Consider the following 5,313-nt stretch of genomic DNA (forward strand, 5'->3'; position numbering starts at 1 on the left):
AAAGGTAAGCCCAGCAGCTCCTAGGCCCGTGGGCTCCAGATGGAGTCAACTGGTGGCAGCCCTGGCAGGAGATCAACTGGAGGAGAGTGACAAGGTAGTCACTCCCTGGCTTCCTCTCTGATGGGGGCTCAGACTGGCCAAGGCCTATTACAGCCCTTCTGCCTGCCCTAGATGTCCCGCCTCCTGTGCTTGCATTCTTTCCTCCTCCTTTAGCAGAGCCTGGAGTGGTGACAGCTCTGTTGCTGCTGGCCCAGCCTGCGCTTCTGTACTAAGCCTTGTACCCTCCCACTCAGACCTTTAATAAACAGAATTCTTATAAATAGGCACCAGCAATTATTCAGAGTGTGTCCATCATTTCTTTTGATATGCTGATATAGAAATCTCAACTTGGCTATCAGGGAATTGACAATCCAGCTGAAATCAGTAGTGGCATATTTAAGATTGCAATTCAGGTCCCCTAACCTGAAATCACATAAGCAACTATTGGCCCATAGAACAGATAAAAGTGATCCAGGAAATGTGTGTATACATCCACTTTGTTCAATGCATTTTTTTTTATTTTTTACAAAATTTACTGCTAAGATATAAAGTTAGTAAACGTCATATGAAATATCCAGGTCTCATATATTGGGCTTCTGTGTGGTAGCAGACTGGAAGCTGTATTCTTTTCTGTAGACAATATTGTTTTCCCTTGAGAAGAATACAAACTGATGGCGGTACTCCTATAATGGTGAAATAGCCGTAGTTGCTGGAAAGAAGAAGAGAGGTGTTTTGCTGTGCTTTGTTTTTCTAAGCAGGCTGAAAGAGCAGCCAGGCTTGTGACAGCAGTGTTTGAAGGTTCCTGTTCTGGATAGCCATCGAGAGATGGTTGCTTTCCAGGACTTGGTCCAGCACCATCCTACTGTGCTGACAATGTATCCTTTCAGCCTTTTCTCCATCATCAGCATCTCAACCTCAGCTCTGATACTGTGCTTACCTTCCCATTGAGCATGATGGTGTATTACAACAGCTAGTAGAGACATAACAAAATACGGTGGAAAAAATCCATAGCCCACAATGTCCAGTAGCCACACCTGCTTCAGTTTAAGAACATTACTGATTTATAAACGTCTCGACTCTGAAAGAACTAAATGATCAAAAAGGAGCTTTGTTCCTACCCCAACATCTGCTGGAGGCAGTCTCTTGGATTCTTCCCTTACTGTGTGGATGAAGGAACACGGATATAATATATATTTACACAAATGAAATTCAACTCTAACTTATTTTTACACAAGACATATGCTAATGACCAGAAATTAGTGTCACTTAGACAATAACAACATGGCTTGCTTGATAGAGCTGCAAGTACCCAGTGTAGTCTATAAAATTTACCATAGCTTTAAAGATTTCTTTGCACGGCCAGACACCATCCTATCACCACACTCCCCTCTCCAGAACAAACTGATTACAGAGGCTCTGTTTCAAAGGGGCACTGCTGTTTTTAAATGTTTTTCTAACTAGTAGACACCAGTAACGTTTAATGGCATGGATGAACAGCTCTACATATTTTGTTTGCTAGAGTTGCCTACAACTATTGTGTTAAAACTCTTGTCATCACCCCCTGGAAATGGGCAAAGTGACACCTTAATGGTGGTGATGTTCTTACATCAGAGACAGTCCTTCGTCCATCCTAGATTGATGCTTGTCTTGATGACCAAAGCTGTTTTATGCCTAGAGCATATAAAAATCAAATCAAATCCAAGCAGCTCTGGCTAGGGGGAGGAAGACAGAGAAAATGTCCTTCTGCCATGCCAGGCCACATGGTGCAGGAGGGGTGTAGGTGAGCCAGCCCCAGGGCAAGGGTATTGGAGAGCTCGACCCACCACTATGCATAGGTACAGGGGTGATGTTCCTGCCCCTTCCCTCACCACCCTGTGGCACAGTTTGGAGAGCTGGCCCTTTTATTCAATGCACTAGCAGCACTCAAGAGAGTGTGCCCTACACATGGTGTGGGCAGCACAGGAGAGCTGTCCCTGATGGCGAAGGCACAGGTAAGCTGTCCCGGACGATGTGAGAGCCAGAGAGCTGGCCTAGCCCCTTGCGGGCTGTAGCACTAGAAGAGTGGTCCTGGGGCCCAGACTGAGGAGCATAGTGGAGCTGGCTCTGGAGGCATAGGTGCTAGTTAGCCAGCCCGGAGAGCATAAGAGCAAGAGAGTGGCCCCTGTCTCCTGCTGATGGCAGCATTGGGTGACCTAGCTGGAACAGTCTTGGAGAGCTTACCCTGTTAATTCTGATAAGGGAGAGCTGGCAAGCTGACCAGCTCAGCTACAACCCAGGCCCAGATTCAGGGCTCTGAGATGACCCACCCAAAATCTATATAATCTACAAACAGTTGGTATTTATGAAAGGGCCAGTCCTGCTGTTCTAAAGCTGCAGGGTCTCCATGACACAGGGCAACAACTAGATAACTAGAAGTCTCAGTGAGATTCCAATATTGATGTTGTCCAGAAGTCAAAGCTCTAGAACCAGACCAATGACTCATGGCAATGGACATTTGTAAGTGAAGATGTGGGGCACACTGTGATATAATACAGTTTCCACAATGAGATGTTTCCTATTCTCTCTCTCTCTCTCTCTCTCTCTCTCTCTCTCTCTCTCTCTCTGTGTGTGTGTGTGTGTGTGTGTGTGTGTGTGTGCGCACGCGCGTGCGCGCGCGACTTGGGGGTCAAAGGTTGCAAGGACAAAGGGCAGATGTGAAGGAACAGGGAGATGAGCTGGACTAGAATGCATGATATGAAACTAAGAATCAATATATATTTTTTAAATCCATCATGTTATCTTCAAAAAGAAAATGATTTCAACTAATAAGTGGGCACCTTCAGATATATCATAAAGGATAGAAGAGAAAAGACCTCAAAAAACCACTGAATGTATATAAAGAGTAGTAACCTGGGAGAGGCTTAGTCAGGAGAGGTCTTGCTGCTCAAACATAAGAACCCAAGTTGGATCCCCTAGCACATGCATACCCTGCTAGGCAGAGGAGCTCCTGCCTAGCACTCCAGAGGGAGACAGGAGCATCCCTGGGGCTTGCTGGCTATCAAGTCTAGCTAAACCAGCAAGCTGCAGGCTTAATTAGAGAGCCTGAGTCAAAAGAGGGGGTGGGGGTGAGGAACAATTGAGGAAGACACTTGATCTTTGGCTTTACATGTATATACGAAGAAATGGGGGATCAAAGCCAGCTGGGACTGAAGACAGGCAGGGGACTCATTAGGCAGCCAAATTAGTCAAAACATCACCATTCAGATTCAGTTTAAAAAAAAAAAACTGTCTCAAAATGTAGAGTTAGAAAATGGCATATGATGTTAACATCCTATTTCTACAAATATGCACACAAGTGCATGAATCTACTCATCCCCATATGGATAACCATACACACACACACACACACACACACACACACACACGCATGCATGCAAAAATTAAATGTTTTTAATCTAGTACTTTTGTACATGAAGATAGATGCTTTTGAAAATCTTTCCTAAGATTATATGTACTAAAAATAGAGGTTTCAGCTGTACTTGGCAGACTTCATAATCCAAAACAGATAAGTTTTTCCCATTACACTTTTTTTTTACTCGAAAGACTTTAACTCAAATGTTTGTAGCAATATCAGTGTTGTCTTGTGAAGTATATTCTTTCTGCTGTTTTGTCCAAATAGTTCAACTCAGGAAATGCATGACAGCAATGCTGCTCTGCAAGCCCTGTTCACACATAGGACGGTGTGTACTTACCTTGGCACTTGGCAGTTGAACATGTGTTGTTTTCCCAATTGGGCTGCCATTTGTACACTGCTATATTCTTAGAACCTGAAAGGCACACACTATGTTCCCAGCAACTGGTAGATGAAGGAGATGGTTGGTGAATGACTTTAAAGAAGCACAACTTTTTCTGGTAAAAAGATCTCTATTCTGCTGCTGTCACAATATATATGCTTAGCATTTTTCAAAGAAAACCTTTCAATAAAATCAGAACATTATTTTACAATAAAATAACTTATACTCCCATTTTCTTATCGCTTTCTCTAGAATCACATAGGTATTAGATCAGAAGAGCTTTCTAATAAGAATGAAAAATTCTAATGTTTTTTGTTCTAAAGTTCTTCCATTTCTTGTTGGCCCTTAATATGATCCTGGTGTTTGCACAGAGTTAAAAAAAAATGCCTGAAAGATGCTCAAGTCTTGGTCCTCTAAGGTTGACTCTCTACTTTCAACATATGTTGCCTAACTTCCAGAAACAGTAAACATGAGGGAATATGTCAACTTTAATAAAGACTTTGACCAAAATCTTATTCTGAAATTATATGACTGAGTGAACTAGAAACATAATCAGAATTTGAGAGTAGTATAAATTAAACCATGTTTGTATCTATCATTACAGATGGAAATACAATCACATTGTTTGAGATAAGAGAAGATTTGAGAGCCTCAAGACATTTTAGATAGTGTGTAGTTCAGTCACCTTACCTTACTGGTCACATAACAGAGACACAGGAAGCTGAAGCTACATTATGAGTTCACTCAACCAATTAGCCACACAACAGACTTTTAGGTTCAAGTCCACACATTCTGAGATCCACTGCAATTGTGCTGTCGGAATCATCAAACAAGAACAAAATGCCCATAAGTTAAAAAGTCATGGAGATAAGCCACTCCAGAAATGGCTTCTGAGAAGAGTATCTACTTTATAGTATGTGAACAACTACATAAATAGTGGAAGCCTATTGACTGTGGTTCATTAGCACATTACCTCTGATCAGAAGAAGCACATAAAAGGAGACTTGGAGAGTGCAGGCTCCTCAGCAGACCAGCTACTTGTACTACTTCAGAATTTAGAGTTCTGACTTGTAGGCACACTCAAGAAGTGTAGTGCGGCATGCTTCTTATTTTGGAACACAGAGTGCCAGAGAGGCTGGGCTCCAGGTCATGTCTGCATTTTATCTAACACAAATCGGTTGAGTTGAAAATGTTATTACTTTTGGAAACACCAAACAATCACATATTAAATATGAAATACTTATTGCAATAAAAAGATGGCTAAATTAATCAACTTGGGAAAAATATTGTCAGAAGTAGAATTAAAAGTCCTTCATTAGATTGTTAGTGCACTTGTCAGGTTTGGGGTTGGATTTGTAATAAAGAAAACTATGACAAGAAAGTTTCTCTTAACTCTTTGAGATTGAGACATCTCTTTTTGAAAGGCAATGAGTTGGGGGTTAAGAGATGGCTCTGCTGTTAAGAGCACAAGCTGCTCTGGCAGAGAACCAGAGTTCAGTCC

At 42.1% G+C, this 5,313-nt stretch overlaps 1 pseudogene; it reads left to right on the top strand.

Moving 5' to 3' along the window:
* The first annotated feature begins 1,606 nt into the window (after window positions 1-1,606).
* On the top strand, window positions 1,607-1,723 carry LOC127688218 (uncharacterized; annotated as a pseudogene).
* The last annotated feature ends 3,590 nt before the right edge of the window (window positions 1,724-5,313 follow it).

Source organism: Apodemus sylvaticus, chromosome 6, assembly GCF_947179515.1.
Source record: "Apodemus sylvaticus chromosome 6, mApoSyl1.1, whole genome shotgun sequence".
Classification (NCBI taxonomy): Eukaryota; Metazoa; Chordata; class Mammalia; order Rodentia; family Muridae; genus Apodemus; species Apodemus sylvaticus.